Source organism: Corvus hawaiiensis, chromosome 3, assembly GCF_020740725.1.
Source record: "Corvus hawaiiensis isolate bCorHaw1 chromosome 3, bCorHaw1.pri.cur, whole genome shotgun sequence".
NCBI classification, from domain to species: domain Eukaryota; kingdom Metazoa; phylum Chordata; class Aves; order Passeriformes; family Corvidae; genus Corvus; species Corvus hawaiiensis.
In genome coordinates, this window is record NC_063215.1 from 62,454,467 (window position 1) to 62,473,559 (window position 19,093).

The 19,093-nt window shown below is 42.3% G+C and overlaps 1 long non-coding RNA gene across 1 annotated transcript in view; it reads right to left on the reverse strand.

Annotated features, from left to right (window-relative positions):
- Window positions 1–13,975: 13,975 nt before the first annotated feature.
- LOC125323624 overlaps window positions 13,976–19,093 on the reverse strand; it is a 49,556-nt gene continuing 44,438 nt past the window's right edge. Inside the window, exon 2 of the long non-coding RNA XR_007202584.1 lies at window positions 13,976–14,196. This is a non-coding gene — a long non-coding RNA (uncharacterized LOC125323624). The remainder of the gene's footprint in view (window positions 14,197–19,093) is intronic.

The window sequence follows — 19,093 nt, forward strand, 5'->3', positions numbered from 1 at the left end:
GGAAACAGCTGAGTAAATCACATTACAGCATCACAATATCTGCCACTACTACCACCCTTCTTACAAGCAATCTGAGGCATCTTACACATTTAGTACCTCCACACTCATGTAGTTAGCAGTTCTTTGGACAGCAGTCATGTTTAACCTTCACCAAAACAGTCTGACTTCATCTTCCAGGACCTCAGAGTCCCTCTCACAAGGTCCAGCAAGCTGTTCTTACACAAGTTAGAGCGAGGTGAAGGTGTAAACATTCCCCAGCTTCAAACCTTGGGCTTCTCTGTAAGATAAGGTCTCTCTGACTGGCTAAAAAACATCACCTGAGGAATCATCTGCAAGCCTACAGCTACCAGAGCAAAGAGCACTTTGGCCACTGTTTCTCATCAGCCACACCATCTGTCATGCTCTACCTCCAAAAACTCTGATGCTCAGACTGAGACCAGGATGTCTAAGGATTTCAGGATTAATCCAGACAGGGGGGATTCTCAGCTTTCCCATTACACAAATAGAATAACACCAAAGCCTTTTGAAGAGAAGCTGGTCAGAAATTTTCTGATCAGAAAATAGAAATTCATTCCTTCCCAAACTGTTGCTGCTTTCCCAAACACAGCTGACATCTCAACTGTCTGGGAACCTCACTCAAGGCTTTGGAGGTGAGCCTTGGGATTTGGGACACCTGTTAAGCACTCAGGGTCTCCTTTCCTGCAGAACTGCCCTGGAGCAAGGAGTCTAGGGAACTGCCAGCAAAGGTTTACTGTCAGGGCTGCATTCCATGGTCCTCTCTGTTCCACTGAGCAGGTGTAGACCCTGCAGAGCTGCTGGAAACTTCTTCAGACTTTCTTTGCTTTGCTTGCTTTAATATACATCACATTTCAAAACAATGTCATTTCTTTCAAGCTGAAATCCAAATTTTTAGGCAGCTCTGCAGTTAGTGTCTATATTGACAATCTCTGGACCAAAATACAAAATTTGTACACTTCTGAATTACTTTGAGACATATTAAAAATGCCCTAAGATGAACAGCTGGCAGATTGGCAAATTGAACAACCCCAAATCACGCTGAAGTTCGTGTGTATGCATGCATGTGCATGTACCACCTCACAAACCGACAGAAAACGTTCCTTGTCATAGGACAAGAATTGCCTAAGTAGGATCAACATGCAGAACTACTTTGTGTCTGCTTCTGGCACAGCTTTTGCTGGACAGATGACTCACATTCATTCTGCTCTTAATTGCTAAGTCTTTTGAAGACTTATTCTTATGGTGTTCTATCTTTCTGTAATGGGTAAAAAATTAATTTCCTTGTATATGGCAGTGTGTTTCCATGTATCCCACTACCAGGTGTTGCTGTGAACCAGGTGGCAGTCCATCCTGCTCTGAATCTTGACTGTGTTTCACAGGCTTGCTAGGACTGTGTCATGAAGGCATTTTGAAATGCAGGAAGAAAGGCAGTTTGTCCTTTCTTTAGAGACCAGAAAACACAAGTGCTGCCCAAAGAGTTGCTATACATGTGCGTGGTGATGTACTAAACGTACTCGCTTGCTTCAGGGTTGTCTGCAGTGAGGGTGGTGGTAATGGTGGATGTTATCAGCCTCAGGGTGGGAAGATGCAGATTGCCCCAGAAGACCTTTTTCAGATATTTAGAAACAGGTTTTGGTCCCTGGGCAGTTTGCCTGGCCACTGTGCCAAAGACACAAGAGAATCTCCTTATACCCCCTGAAAGCCTTCTCCCAGGCACAGTCCTGGAACCTGCAGACCCCCAGAGCTGAGCTCAGCCCTTCAGTCCATCACTATGGACTTACTCAGACATATGAACATGGTGTTCAGGACTTAAAGCCCTCCTGTTTCCCCAGCAATCACTGCTCCTGCTGGCATCTGGTTCCTACAAAACCCGTTCCCTGACTTCTGTGTCATTTTCCACACTACTGCATCAACAATGGCATGGCAGCCAGTTCTTTGCAGAGCCAATCCCAGACCCTGGATGTTCCTTCTGTTCCTCAGGCCGTTACAGAAGTGTCACTAACTGAGTAGGGCAACTCATGAGTCACATGGCACCCAGTGGTGATCCAGAAGTTCCTGTGTGAGTGATGGGCACTCTGCAATCCAAATAAATAAAAATTCTTGTGTAAATATAACACACAGTGATGCTATCGCTGATTTGCACATAAAATAGCAAACGCACAGCTTGGCTTGTTTTGTAAGATTGAGGGGCGGCTTAAGATACAAGTTAAGTAGGGCTTTATTTCTGGCTTCACCCCTAGGACCAATGTTCACTGATACTGATATTTAAAGTGCTTTCTTCAGCATGGCTACAATCCAGGGTGTGTGGTGTGGTGGTCTTTTTTTTTCTTATGCTGGCTTCAAACAAGCTGTGGGTGTCTAGGTGGGTGGGTTGAGTGACATATTAGTGAGGAAGCTTCCTCCCCTTTCAGAGCTACATGGAGAAGTCAGAAAGGCATCGTTTTAGAAAGTGACAGGCAGATCAGGTCGGACTATTGCTGATGAAAAAGGGTTTAAATCCATCAAGAATCTTGAATTTGGAACTGCACTGCTACAGAGAGCAGGGTGAAGTGAACTTCACTAACCTCTATAAATATTATCTGTCGTTTAATTTCAGATTTGCTCCTCGAAAAGCTTTTCAAAATGCACGCTGCCTCCTTTCAGCTCCTGGCATCCAATCAAATTAGCTATCTAACAACAAGGAGCAGAGGAAGTCTGTCCTTCGCCTCCATTTAGAAGTGAAAGATTCCCCCTTCCCTCCTGCCCACCCCCCCTGCCTGACTCTGAAGGTCTTCCAATTATCTCCTTTACCTGCCGCATTAAAAAGTAAAACATATGAGTTGCCAGAGATACAGAGTCTGAGGACAAGCCACTGTGGCAAAGCCATGACATTAGAACAGATGGAAAACTTCTCAGGAACAAAATGTGCACAAAAAAATGGGTTCTGGCTTTGAAGTGTATATTCACGGTGGGTGCTTTCATGTCTTTTGAAAAGCCCTAGCTCAAATATGACCTACTTAGGCAACATTCTTATTTATGTCTCCAACTAAGGAGCAGTATATTTAGCAAATGAGAGGAAATCATCCCCCTGTCATGTTTATAGATTGGAGCAAACTTTGCTGTTTAATTCTTCAACAGATTTGTCTCCATAAAAGTGGATGTAATTTAAACACTGTTAAAAAAATCAATAAATTCCAGAAACTTGGGATAAATGGAATCATAATTTCAAATATATATATATTATATATGTACAGACATACATACAGAGAAATAAAGAGAGAACATTTATTCAGTAGACTGCAGTTAAACCATATTTATTTAACTGATTCAAGAGTAATGGATAAGGCTGAGCAAAGGTGGAGAGCGAATCATAAGACTTTGCCATTTTAATTGATGCTAAATGCTATCTGTAAGATAATAAGGAACATAGAAATTCTTAACTCTTCACAGACTAGGTAGCCTTATTTTGACCAAAATGAAAGGAGATTAAAATGTAGTTTAAAAGATTCCTAAATTCAAGAAATTCTAGTGGAAAGGCACTTCAGGAGGACATTTAGTTCATCTCCCAAAGGCAAGATGAATAAGACCCATGTTATTCTGGGCTGCAATCTGTCTAACCCCCAAGGATGGACATTTGGTAAGCTTCCAAGCAGGCTATTTCCTCTTTTCACAATTATCACTAGTAAGTAGAAGGATCTTGCTGGCATCTAAGCCATGTCTCTCACTGAGGTTACAGCCCATTACCCCTTGTCCCAGTAGACAAAGAGTACAGATTATTTCTTTCTGCCTTTTAGTAATGTTTCAAGATTTATCATATTCCTTCTTTCTTCATTAGATTTGGCAGCCCCAGTTTGTTCAGTCTTCTCTCATGGATCATGATGATCGTTGATCAGAAGTGTGTCACCCTATTGACTCACATCACCTATTACCTCTTCTAAGATGATCCACTCCAAAACCCAGAGCCTTCTCTTCAAGAAGTCACTTACTCTTGTTGCATTAATGCTGTTCAGTGTTCCTACCTCAACAGAGGAGAGTCTTGCAGCTGTCCATGCCTCAGTTTGTACAGGCCACCTATCCAACTTCTCTAGGTTACTTTATATTCTGAACCCATTCTCTACCTGGCCCACAGCCCATCCCAGCCTACAAAGCAAACGAGAACCTCTGCTTTCCATCATCACTCTGCATCACACTCTGTCCCAGCACAGATCACAAAGCACCCCGCTCAAAATCCCCTTGCAGTTTCACGGGCAACCATTGATAACTGGTCTCTGATTACAGCTTGCCAGAGAGCTGTGTACTGACCCCAGAGGATGGTTTCTTCTCATCCTGGTTTCTCCATGTTGCTTCTGACTGTGTCTTGTAAAACAGTATGAAAAAATCTTATTAAAATCAAGATACCTGACAACCACTGTTTTTTTCCTACCAACAAGGTCTGTTGCTGTGTCTCAGAAGGAAAAGAGATTGGTTTCAGGTGATTTACTCCTGACAAATACATGCTAGCTGTCCTGCTCGCATCCTTGTTCCCTTCAAGGGGTTTATGATCTGTTGTTTGATTGTTTGTTCCATGTATTGGCAGTTATACAACTTGACTACAAATCCTCGGGTTCAGCTGTTCCTCTTGTTATGGATAGACACCATCTCTGCCCTTTTTCCATTCTCCAGAACCTCTTCTGTCCTTCATGACTTCTGGGGATAAATACTAAATTTTATGGTACTGTTTCAGCCAGTTCTCTGGTTCTCTCTACCCCAGGCTGAGTTTCATAAAACCTGATATATTAAAAAATAATTTGTTCATCTCAGTATTTTCGAATCTCATTTTTCTCTACTGTAGCCTGAACTATTATCCTGTAGTCACTGGCTATATTAATCCTCCAGTCATAGCTGAGCTTCTCAAGAAACACTGGTTCCGAAGCTGAAAACACAATTCATTTCAGATAACACTATTCATTGGGGGGGAACAACCTAGTCTTTCACAACCATTTTAGGCCAAACATTTCAGAAGTTCTCAAGTTTTTTCCTAGCTACCTAATGCTCAAAGGCCCCCTTAATGTCCTAAATGCAAAGGAGTGATTGGCATCTTAAAAAAACAAGCCCCCAGCTGAGGATCGTACTTTGTATCTCAAGACAACTGTGACTCTTCCTGATCAAAGCCAATCTGAAAATACCATAGGAATACTTACCTTGTCACTGTTCCAGGTGAATGTAGAAGGGCTGTGGTGTGCAGAAATGGAAGTAGATCATCTAACCCCGTCCACATTTTCAGTGGGAGCTCCAAACCTTCTTCTGCAACCCAACAGTTTGGCCTACCTTAAACTCTGCTTAATTCTCACACCTCGTCCTCCCAAGTCATAACATCATATTTATACTTGTCTCTTTAATACTTGTTTAGAGAACACTTATAAATCCACTGATGAAATTTAAAAACCCAAAAGACAGTCTCCCTTAAAATGGATTAAAACAGCGTCAGCTCCCTTGAAGTTAATGAATGAATACTATCCCTTAGAGCTGTTTTTATTCCTTCTGATATCCTAAATGATGCTGAATCAGAAAGGGTGAAGCAACTGAAATCCAGATATGTTAGTTTCTGCTCCATTAGGAAAAGGAAAAATCAATTTGGCAAAACATAAAAGAAGAAAATCAATAGGAAAAGAAATTTTATTTTCAGTTGAAAACTAAGAATACATTACAAACAACGGTGAGTGAAAATTATTCATTGATTTGTATAACACCTTTTACAAGCCCAAAAAGTGTTTCAAAGAATTATAGATTATTTAAACTTAAGGATCACTTACCACCAAAATGCATCTATCTCCGGAGTGGAATGCAGCTGCTACAAAATTGCAATAGCAAACAAAGCACCACAGCTTTAGGGCACAAATGCTTTATCTGAAGATGCATCAAGGGAAGTTGAAAATGCAGAATGGAATTATCCAGGCTGGAATATGACCACACTGCAACTATATTGATTTCAGTTTAAGCTTAAACTCATGGAAGATAGGTCCATCAGCCCAATAAACAAACTTTGGCTCACAAAGTCCCTAAGATGCTCTGGGATAATGTGCCAGAGGATGGGTCATTCTGTGTTTGCCCTATTCCTTCTGCTGTTTCCCTGGCCACTGTCAGCAAGCCGATGGCATCAGGCTGATGGCCATTAGGTCTGAAGCACACCCTCAGCGGCCGGGCAGCCAGCTCTGGCGGGAGGGCAGGTGGTGCAGGAGGCAGGCCTGCGTTCTCCGGCATGAATTACCACACTCATCCAGAGGCACTGTAAATCCTCCACGTTAAGCACACATTAAGTTGTTTCAGGATATGGGCCACATTTATATCACTGTCATAAGCAGCAAGGGCTCACACTGCATAAAATTACACAAATTACCTTTTGTACCTCAAGATGTACTTAGCAAGCAAACTCCTAGGGGCAGGGAATGTGCAGTCTTTCTGTTTCTCTAAAGCACCTTATTCAATTACGGCAATATAAAAATGATTTATAACAATCTATTAAAAATATAACTCAAATGACTTATCACTCCTGGGGTCCTGGGAATATACTGTAGGATTTGCCATTTAATTTTAAATCAGATCAAGTGGCCAGTACCTCATGTTTTAGAGAAGGATGAGAACTATTGATACACCTCAACAATTGCAAGTGCAGAGTGTTTGGGATGATACAATCTTGGGTCATCACCCAGTATGTGACCAGCGGAAGCAGAAATGTAGAATAAAGTGGCAGACACTTCTGCTCCCTACAGTCCATAACCCAATCAGTTCTTCCACTGATCAGGAAGTTTCCACGAGTCCAAAAGCTGCTGCAGGGCATGTAGGCAGGCAGACTTAAAACACTTGCCATCACTGCCACGGCAGTTTCTTTCTCCCTCAGCTTTCTCTGGAAAAGCTTCTTGGGAAGATGAAAGTCCAAAATAGCAGCAAGACAAAATAAACAGCTTGCCTAAAAGGCCACAAGCTGGGCTGGAAAGAGATTCACAAAGCATCTTGCACACAGAGTCCTAGGCAAACTGCATTGCACAGGATGACCCAGAGCCCTGGGGACAGCTGAAGCCACTCGTGGGGTAGAAACACAGCACCTGTTTCATCCCACCCAGTTCAACAATCCAAGTGCTAAAACCAAGGACATGTAATAAGAAAATCTCAGTTTAGAAACCTCACCCCTCTCTTCTCATTTTCAGCATAACCAAGATCTAGTACAGAAGCCTGCATCAGTATCAAAATCAAAATAGACATTGAGTGCTTCAGAGGCATGCACCATATCTGATAAAATACTCCTAATTCTGACCATCAGCAGACAGGGATGGAAACTATTTGCACCCTGGAACTGCCCATTTTTGATAAAGTGTGTTGATAAAGCTGTATTCATAGGAACGCCCAGGCCGGGAACTGCCCTATTTGGCCAATAAAACTCTTTCCTCTGCTCTTATGGACAATGGTATCTGGCAGCTCTTTTCATAAAAGCTGTACCTTGAAAACAATGTCAGGGCAGATGAGAGAGGATAACCCCTGTGTGAGTGATCAAACAGCATGAGCTAGAAATCAATAACCCACAGCTAATCAGACATGCCCTCACCTGATAAAACTAGCCAAGAATACGATACATTAGAAAAATACCTTTAATTTTAATGCCATATTGAATAGATAGCTATATCTACATATGAGAAATGGCAGAAGCTGTAGGAATACTAAATTCTTGTTTGCTTTTACACTTTCTACAAATCCTCAGCTTCATGTCTTCCACTGCTCCTTCCCCCAGTTAATGAGCTTTGTTCCTGTAGTTGGGAGAACTCTTAACATATTCCATTCTTAAGGAAGATTAAAACATAAAGGCCACTACTAGTATAGAATATGTTTCTTGCATCATAAAATCATTAATGCATTGATTCCTATGTGTCTCCCTGCCCAATTCCCTAGGGATTAGCACAACACCAGCGACAGGTGATGCTCTATCCCTACTCCTACAAAGGACTCCTTTGTGGATACTCTAGCACCTAATATGTCTTACCCTGTACCTTTTCCTCAGTAACGTCACTCTCTTTTCTAAATAGCTGTCTTTTTTCAGAGAGCTTTTTCTCTTGAGAAAACATTCTTTGGTTATATTTGGCTAAAGCTGGCCAACCAGCTCAAAAGTCATTGAGAGGACAGCTACGCACCTCACCTCACCCACAGTGCAATACAGGAGCCTCATTTTCTAAGGAAATGAGTCTAAAAAACAAACATTGAGCCCAGTATTTTCTGGTCTCTCACTCCCTGTGAATCTAACGTTCATCTTTGTTATAACCTTCTTCTGACAGGAATTGCCTTTATCTGTATTTTGTAAAGCTTTGAGCATATTGCCAGCACTTTAATAGTAAAATATCATAGAGAACCATATATCTGAATATTATTATGCAGAAAATATGTGCATGTTCACACAGACAGCAGATATATAAAAATACTGAATATGTAATTTAAGGCCGTATTTGTGTTTAAGTATGTAGGTCAAACACAGGGCAAATTTTTTCTGTTACACACAAAACCTACATGTACACTGGACCGAAAGAAAGCACATAAAAACTGCTTTAATTCTGGATGCTAAAAGGTGCAAGTTCTAACTAGCGTTTGGAAGGGTGATTTCCCCAGGGAACCCCAGGTGTTCTGGGCACGCGCCAAGCCATTATTGCTGAGCACTGGGATTGAGGTTCACCTCACCTCACCTCAGCCATCTGTCTCCCTATAGAGACTCAGGCACCTCCAGAGGGTGATACCTGGGAGGATGGAATGAATCAACCTGCCTGAGTCTCACCACTGACTACAGGGGCGGCCCAGACTACTCACGCAGATAAACCACGTAATTTTTGAGTAGCTATGGTTAGGTGAGATGAATGCCAGACTCGGTGAATATTAGCCTGCAAAAACCAAGTGAGTGGGAAGATTCCACATCACAGCTGGATGAGAATAAGAAAGAGCAAACCATAAACTTACCCATCCACTAACACCAAACCAAATTCTCAGGGTCTACACAGACGCAAAAACTGGTTTATAGTACCCGGAAACTTCTGCAACTGCATGAACAGGTCTTTCATAAGAAACAAATATTTCTAAGGCAACTAACATTATCATTTTGAATATATTTATTGCCAATGAAATGTTGAGGTATTCTCCCTATAGGTACTGAAAAATGGTGATTATTTCCAGCAAATGGCAGAAGGGCAATTTCTACTTTGATTCTGATTTGGATAATTTCCCTTTAGTCACCACAAAAATCAGAATGAAGATCTAGAGTGAAAAAACCGAAACAAATCCATACAACCTGAGCTGGACTCTGCAGCAGCAGGCTCTAATTGCTGTACCTTCCCCATATTTCAAGGAGAAAGGGTAACACACACAACCCACTGAGCAGTGGGTTTAAAAATTGCTAATCGTCCACTCATTTCTGCAGTTCAATTTGTTGGCTTTAGAGTAATTCTATTGGTTTCGAAGTTCTACTTCCCATTAGTGCTGTATCGACCATAAGATATTGTTAGAGGGGGTTTTGTGATTTTTTTTCTACCTTCACTGGCTGGAATACAGCTTATCCCCATGTCCATTAAATATACATTTGAACAGCATTTCCACCTGCACTTTGTCACCTCGGGTTCTCAAGGGGTGTACCTCCACTTGGCTCTGAGCTCAAGGGCGCCCTTGATATCAGTCTGAGAGTGCCAACAGGCATGCTAATGCCCATTTGAAACAGCTTTTCCTTCGCCTCAGATGTTTTCATGCACTCAACAAATAAAAAGTCTCTGCTTCACTCTGCAGTGCTGTAGGACAACCTCACCTCATTCTGTCAGTGAGCTACAGTTGCTTTCAGGCACTTTCTAGGCTTCGCTTTCCTTCCTGGAGTGTGTCGTGAGACCCCCCTACCTTAGAATCCAAGTTAGCAAAAAGCTCCGAGTGTATTGATCTAAGCTTACCTTCTTGAAGGTGCTCACCCCACTGCTGTTAATACTGCATTTCTTTTCAAAATGTCCACATTCCCTGGAAAATTAGAAACACCCTGTAATTATGAGCTGCTTCTGAACATGAAAGAACACAAATTGCAGAGAGGGAACAAAAAGATGAATTTTCTGCAAATAAAACTTTGGCAGTAAAGATAATTTGTTCCTCTTCTGTCAGTAAGAGGTGTCTATATGGGTCACTGAAGAGGTTCTTTACTGGGAATAAGTTAAATTCAGCATCTACCATCTTGTCCTGTGGGTGAAGCATGCTATCTCAAATACGCAATACAGCCCAAACTGGGTGTCATCTTTTTTAAACTTTCTTTTTTTGTGAATCACTTCCAAGTCTTGGGGGTAGGACATCACGACAGCCAGTTCCTCAACAAAGAACTGACATGAGAACAAAAGCTATTCCTGAAGAGTTCTCAAAATAAAAGTGAGACAGATGAGTGAGGAAAAGTTGCATGGGTGTTCATCAAACAAGGACATGGTCAGGAAAGAAGTACCAGAAAATATAAATTCATTAAAGACAAACTGGCTCATGGAATTGTCAGTTCTGCAGAAATATGTTTTAGGAAAAAAACACAAGAAGGCTCCAACACTGTGAATATGTCAGGTTTGGACACCTTCAGAGATAACAGTGTCAGTGTTTCATCTGAGAATTATTTTCCATTTTTAATATATTTGTATATTTTATGTTCTAGTACTGTATTGAATAGCAAAACCAGCACAGTTGATTCAGAGTGAATCCCTCCTAGAACCTTCCTCCGTGAGGAGGAATTTCAGACTTTCGTTCTAAATTGAACCTTAGGTAAATCTTGAAATCCTTTGGAAAACAGAATTTTATTTCATTGCCCAACACTGTTTTAATGTCAACCCTTTGTCAACAGCTAAGTCAAGCTTTGGGAGAAAATGCTGGTGTCCTTTTGAAAAATGGTTCCTGAATGGATTCCCTTTCCAATGGCATCTGGTGAGGGCTGCTTTGCCATAAATCTAGACCAAAAGCTGCTAAGCAGTTGTCCTGAAAAACTACAAATAGTTAAGTACCTGGCCTTATTCTGGGACCCTGGGCAATATTTTTCCGTATAATTATTTCTGCTGTTGTCATTAGCTCTGGCATTCTCACTATTTATTACCATAGGTATTTCGAGACTCATAAAAATGTGATCTTACTCAAGGCTTAAGCAACACATGAAATAAATCAGCAGCACTGAACATTGGCTGACACTGGATGAAACCTGGCTGGGAACAGCTGGATTGCTCTCTTGACTAATATTTACAAAAGCCACGATTATATCACTGAGTGACACCATGTGAATATAACAATTTATCAATTATCATGTTTAACTGAAATCCCTGCAGGAGGGGATGGCATTCTCACTTAACAATAAGTATCTACTGTATGTTAATTAAGTCACTTATTTTGCAGCTAAGCTTACTTCAGGGATATTTGGGTATTTTAACTACCCATTTCCTAAGCACTGCTTACTTCAGAGGCAGAGAAAACACAGAGTTCAGCAGGGTGGTCACTTGCATCAGTACCCAGTCAGTAACACCGCTGGAATTATGTGGGGCACACGCTGGAGCAGGGGGAAACACAGACCAATGCACAGAATTAATTTTGTTTTCCACATTCCTGCCGTGGTTCCCCTGCCTGCTGCAGGGTGCCCATGGGCAGAGAGTACCACAGCAGTTTTCCTGCCATCCCCCTGGCTGCCCCTGGACCTGCTTCCACCAGCACCAGCCACTTCGGTCTCCTACCTTTGCACATCCTCTCCCAAGTAGCTGCTCACAGCAGTGGCTGGCAGCTGTGTGTCCAAGCTGAAATGCCCATGCCCCTAGGAAAGGTTTCCAATTTTCTCACCCCATATTTACCAAGTTAGCCAAAACTGAGGGTTTGTTCACTCTAAAACTGCCTGAAGTTTCACGTTGTAATGCAGGGCTGTCCAACACCAAACCCACCTCCCTGACAGCAGCGACACAAGTCTGTCTGAACAGAGCGTGCAGGACAACCTGCCTCCGGGCCAGCAGGGACCTGGCAGCTCTGTTTCCACTAGAGCTGGTAAGCACTGACTGCGTAATGTCCTGAAAGGCCACTGAATATGAGGCTACCTGCTGCAAGGAGAGAAGGGCGCGGACATGAAGAGCTCTGCCAAAAGTGTGACATTGCCAGGGAACATAAGGATCAGGTTCATACAGATGGGAGAAGCAAGTGGACCTGCTCAGAGGGGACAAGGTTCCCATGAAGATAAAACCAGCACGTCACACTGATATGAAACATATATTTGGGCACTAGAAACCACTACCACATGGCTTTTTATGAAATCTTCCACCTTCTGCGCCATGCCGGATTAACTCTCTTGTACCAGCAATGACATGAGCAGTTCAGCTACACTCCTGTCTCCTTCAGATTACAGGTTTTACTCCAATGCAAGAGAAAATACAAATCTCCTATTTGCCAGTCCCACTGCACAGCCTCTTTAAAAAGTTTTTCTTCAAAATGTCACACAGGTACATGAATAGCGCAGCTTGTTTGTGTGGATCTCAAGCTAACATCCAAAGGAACAGGTGGCATCCATGGTTCACCTCTGGAAATTGCTTTTAAACCTTGTCTTTCTTTCCAGGAATCATTGTTCAAAAAGAAGAAAAAAGTTTGGGGTGATGAAGTCTGCTCCTTTGAGAGCCTGACAAGAAAGTTTCCCTCATATGGATCTTAGCCATAGATTTTTATTCCCAATTCCTACATGTTGAGAGTCTGCATAATAATTGTATTTTAGTCTTTGGAGCCCATCTGCCACTAAAGGGGAAATTTCACCTTCTTCTTTCTTCCTACAGAGAGGTTTATAAATCAGTAAGCACACAGATATGGGAGCACGGGACTTAGTTGCCTTTCCAGGAGCCCTTAATGGCTCAGACAATCACAGCAAGTGCTCTTTTCAGAAACACAGGGAGGGAGGAGAGAAGTTACGATAAATTTAGTTTTCTTTTGAAGTTAATAACCTCCTACAAAGGCTTTTGGTAAAACACAGACACCTTAACATTTTTTTCCTTTTCAAACAATTTTTTTCCTCTATTTTTCCCTCAGATGGTAAAATCTGAGGAAACCTGTCTCTTCAGAAGTAACTGCTTTGTGTGAATGACATCAGCAGACCATGAGGTTACCACTGGTAAGTTGGCACCCTGAGGGGAATGAAATGAAATCTCTTATCAGCCTACTTGCTCCTCTTCTTTTCTGCATTTGGTGCCTTTTGTAATATGCAAAGCAAAGGAAATGTTTTGCTCCCCTTGATTTTTTTCACCTTTTTTTTTCCCCTCAGGAGAAGGAACAATACATTTAACTGGTTTCTCCAAGGTCTCAGCTGCAGCTTCAGGTTTGTTTGGTACCTCAGTCAGAGGTGAGTGATTTATACTCCCTCTTCTTTCTGCCTCACATCAGACCTTCTCTCACCTACCACTGGGTTCTCCTGAGACTTGTTTCAGGCAGTTTGAAAACCCAGGGTCTTCCCAGGGAAAGAAGACCTCCACAAATATGGATAATGCTAGCTTTTACAAACTCCTCTACCACAGCAACGGCTTTGCTGTGTTGACTTCAAAACCATGGCAGATATAATCTATTATCAATTTCCCAGTGTGGTGATCCTGTTGTAACTCTCCTTCTTCTGGCTTCTCGCAGGTCAGAAGGCTTCAGAGGCAGAAAGTGTTGGTGTGGAAGGGAGATGATGAGGAGGAGAAAATGGGTGAATGTATGGGAAAGTGGCTACAGCACGAGAAGATTCCCTTCCCTGTACATAGGATTTCCAACAGGTGGAGCCAGTATGGCAACTACCCACAAAAATAGGGAATGAACCTGAAAGGTGAAAGCTCCAAGGGAAGATTTCATGAGGGGTTGTTGCAGGAGAACATCTGAAATAATGAACCTATAATGGCACACAACCATTAGCCCCAGGAGAAGAGATGGGAGGTGGGCACTTTCTGCATAGTTTTTAATAAGTCTCATGGATCCAGTAAGCACACATTATGCAAAGAACAGTTTAATCTTTCCTAAACTAAGCTTACAAACAAAGATGTTAAATCACTGCAGGATCCCAAGTCTGGAGTACAGCAGGGGAGCCTGGATGTCATCAGGAGGATTGCTCATATACTGTCACATGCAGCTTCCCAGCAGGTGAGGGAATATGTGGAAGCAGGGAGAGAATGTTAGCCCAAGCTGGGGTGGAGGAGAGCTTCCAAAAACCTGCAAGGGAAGAATAAAGGTTAAGGAGCTGAACTATACACACAGATCTCTGCTGTTTTTACAAAAAACATGCTTTAATAAACTGTGTTTAAAAAAAAAAAAAAGTGTATTTTCCTTTTTAAATAAAATAAAAAGAGCAATGCTATTTTCTTTTTGGAGAAGCTATTTCTGAGTCACTACACCCACCTGACACGACTCCTCACTTGCAGAGCAAATATGCCTGTACCCCCATGCATACTCTGAGAACGCCCAGAGGCTCCTCCTTGGGAGAGGCACAGAAAGCCAGGCCTGGTTTAGGAGCCATCAGCCAGTGAAGGACAAGAAAAGGTGTCAGCCACTTTGTAAGTGTGACAAGGGGAGGAAAGTGGGCTGAGAGGCGAATGGGTAACTTCAGCACATGACAGAGACATGATAGAAAGGCACAAGGGATGAGATAGTGAAGATACTGTTTTTTTGAAGGATGACACAATTTAAAACAAAATAAGTTTGGTCAAATGTTTATCACAGTCTCTCCAGGAACCTCCACTGTTCCTGTTTATTAATTTTAATGATATGGTATCTGCAGTTCCTAGTCAGAACCAAGGCTCCCCTGACACATGCATCACAAGAGGATGGGGCCCTGCCATGCACGGCACACGGAGAAGGAAGATAAATAGTGCACCAAGAATAGACCGGCAGGATAAAACTATTCACATGACTTTTGAAGCCTTAGAGAGTCCCAATTTTCTTTGGCAGGAAATTATTCTGTCCCAAAAAACTTGTCTTCATTCCAAACAAAGCTAAATACCACATCTGAAATTTCCCAAGCAGAAAAAACCCCAACAACCACTATAGTGTTGGTTACAAATATAACATCAAACCAAGTACATCTCAAATGGTTTTCTGAAGAGTATAGGTTTCAATTAATCCATGCATCCTAGCTTGCCTGAGCAGTTCTATGTACACACATACACACATCTGCAGTTTTTAAAAACATAAATAGGCATCTGCACCTGTCTCTCCATTTTGTTGCAGCTGTATCCTCTTTATGTTTCCCCAAGAAATCATGTTTTGACACACAAAAAAATACTCCTCTCCCAGCCTTGAGGCTGTAAAGAAAGCTATGGATGCAACAGGAATGAAGCCAGCAGTGTTCCAGAGAAATCTGGGAGAGGGACATTGGACATACTCCTAAAACCTGGAGTGTGCAATACTCACAAGCACAGACTGTCGGCCGGCCCCTGGCAGGTTTTACCATTTCTGATGGCAACATGAAGGAGGACATAAAGGTGTGGGACTGATCTCCCCTACCTGTAATTCCCTGGAAGTCCAGGCAGCTAGAAGAGAGCACTAGTCATCCAGGCTCCCTTTGTACTCAGAGGAGAGTGAGCAATCCCTTCAGAGAAGGATTCATCCCTTCCTACATGGATACCTGAGGCAGACAGGATGAACCACCCCTGAAGGGACTCTCTCTCTGCAGAGTCCTCCCACCACTGCAGAGGGGCTTCAGACCACCACCATAGATTTGATGCCTGTTACGAGCCAGATGAGAAGAAACCCTCCTGAAACAACGCTTTCAAAGCAGTGTCAGTGTCATTTCAGGATCCCAGCTCAATTCTCTATTTCACCATGTGCTGTGTCTTTCTGCCTTGTTAGTTTATACCACCCAGCAAAGAATGGGTTAATTAACACCATTGGGAAGTACAGTGCCTCTGGTGAAAAGCTATGCCTGTGAAAAGCTGAAAAGTTTGGCCTGAAAAGCCAAAATTGCCCTCCATTTTTAATTATTGACATTTTTATTCTAATTAGTGTATCACCAAGAAGTCATATTCTGCCCCCAAACACTTCTCCTTTGTTTAAACCTACAAGACAACTTCCTTCATTTTAATTCCAAAGTTGTTCCCCACCTGCCAAGTTTTGAGTGTAGTTTTGCCATTTATTACTATGTATCAAACACAAGAAAATCTTCCTGGTAAGAGGTAAAAACATTCCCATTTTTCTCCTGTCCTTCACCATAAGTCTGTCACACATAAGGAAACACTGGCAAGGGAACCTGGATTACTGTATTTCTTCACAGAGGTATGAGCTTCTAGGAATACATTAAATAACCCAACTTAATTTTACAAGTGCTGGTCATATTCTTTGATATTTTCCACTTCAGGGACCATAAGGTTTCCCCAAGTCCAGTAAAGTAAATTTTCTAAATCTTTGTGAATGCCAAAGGATTAAAGGATGAATTCAGAGATTTAGAGGCAGGTAACTGTTGTGGGTACAGCACCAGAAAGCCTGTCTTCACAAGTGAGCCCTGCCAGTGAGCTGCTCTGTGGCCTTGAACAAATCACTTCACCTCTCTGGTACTTCTGCTTTCTTGTCAATATTTTTGTCTGCTTAAGTGTGTGGTTTCTGGGGCAACTCCTGTGGGTTTGTAAAGTGCCTGCCAGTATAGGATCTCAGCATCAAACAGAATGACACTGTAGTACAAAAATAAGGACAGAAATTCAGGAAGTACAGGGATTTGAAGGGAAATATCTGCAATGTATTTTTAAAACCTCTGATGCTATTGGGGTCTCCAGATCTCCGGGCTCTGAAGGTGTAGCAATTTTTTAAAGGACTAAGTGCCTGTCATAGATCATAACAGGGAAAAATGTAGTCATCTATGTTTTTATGACTGGCCTCTATTCTGCTTGGCTTGGTTATGTTTAATACCTGTGGAGAAGGTAATTTTAATAAATAAAAAGAGAGAGAAAGGGAGAAAGTGTCAGCATGAGACTGGGTATGAAGTTATTGAGAACAGGAGTGTAAATGTGTCAAGGAAATCCCCAGTGATCCAAAAGGGAATGCAAGTAGCTTTGCAAGCAGCAGAAGCAAGCTGGAAAAATTGTACAGGGGTCTTAGCTTTGCAGAAAGATTTTCATTTTTCAAACTGTAAATCAAACCAAATTAAATCGAAACTACATTTCTATAGCACCTTTCATACTGGGCTCCCAAGGCACTTCACACCGAAGGCAAAGCCACTGAAGTGTTTATGAAGGCAGCAGGTCAGAAGAGCCCTGAGCCAAGGTGTGGCTAGGAGGCAGCAGCACCAGGAGACGTCACCGGCTGAGAGGTCCCTGCACCGCAGAACCAGGCTCAGCACTCCCACGGGAGGAGGAAAGCCAGGAAACATCACAGTGCACAGACCCATACATGAGGTGTGAGGCACTGGTAAGCCATATGAGAGCTCTCAGGGCCTTTGAAAAGCAGACACAACACAAGAACTGCCCAACTGCTCCACAAGAACCAACGCAGAAAGAGGAAAGGCAACTTGTGCCTCCTCTGTTCTTTATCCAGAGTCTAGCATTGGTGCAAGAAAATGATGCCCTAAAATTCCACCAGTGTACACAGCCAAGTACAGGCAGAGCTCCTGGGCAGCAGCCAGGTTTTGGGGCACACAGTCTCTGCAGGCTGCCCACCTCTACAACCCACTTAGGAGCAGGAGCAAACGGCCCAGCCCTTCCCTGGCATTGCTGCAGCAAGGAGAGCAGGCTGACCTGTCTCCTCAGCCACACTCAGACATCTGACCACCCCCTGGACCAGGCTGGATGGAATACAGCACCACCCGGACAGCAAAACCTTCAGTTGCCACAAAACAGCTTTCTTTGCACCAAGGTTAGGAACAAAAATGTTCCTGGGTGCAAAAGCTGAAAAAATCCTTTCACCAGTAACTCTAGGCAGGCTCAGCTTTCTAAGGTAAATTTCATCTCTGCTAATCCTATCAGTTAATATTGAAATCAAATACAATATGGTATTTGATATGACAGTCTCCTTCTTATGAAGTCAGCTGCAGCATTTTTTATTTGCATATGATTTAATTACATTTTCATTCCAGGTATTCCATTCTGTGTATAGTGGGTAAAAGCACATGAATTCTGTATGACTGTGATGGTAGGAGAGATTATGAAACTTAGAATAACGCTGCAACGTTAGGAAATATGGAAGAGAAGTATTGCTGTTTTAGGAATGAGTCTTCAGGAGGATGGGTGAAGTGAATAAGCAATACAGTCCCATTTCTGACAGATACAGAGCAACATTTCAGCTGCCCATATAATTTTTAAGATAGCCACAACCTTTTTTTGTAAGATACACTACCTTGTTTACAGGTTTGAGCTAAACCACTACTCAAGGAGAAAAATCTGCAAAAGAGAAGAACAGCAGGTCACCTCAATTCCTGGCAAAATGCAGCTATGGCATTGCTGGGCTTACTCTCTGTGTTTCCAAGGGGTGGGTGGTGGGTATGGGGGACCTCTGCCCTGGGTTCTCCAATGTGTATTTGCTCTGTAATGTTTCTGCTCCCAGATTAACAAGAAGCACTGGAAATCATAAAAATTTTCTGCATAGTCAGAATGGAAAATACAACATTTGCAATAAAGGAAACAGCTGAGCAAACTGTTGGATGCTGTGCATCAGTGACCATTGTTTATGGTCACTGGTAGTGAAAACCAGTAAGATCTCTCAGAGCCAAACACTTGCTTATTAGCTGAAGACACATGCACAACATTCAAGTGCAAATAACCCCAGCCACCTGTAAATAGTAGCACATCATGTAGAATTACTTCACTCTCTATCACACCAATTGCAGCCATCAAGTGTGAGCTTGAAGGAACAGCTATGAGAAAGTGGTGATAAGGAGAAGACCGAGTTGTTTTGCACATATAAGGAAGGATTTGTGCAGACTGGGGATACAAAATAGATTCCCAGTCCTCAAATCCTGACATGAAGAGTTAGTGGTAAACTACATTTTTATGTTAAAAAAAAATAAAATCTGAACTTGTTTTATGACACACATGTTAGTCATTTGTCTGTCTACCACATCAGAAATTGTTAAGGGAAAGAAAATACCACGTTCTTATATATTCAATTGATACAATGGAATGGGCAA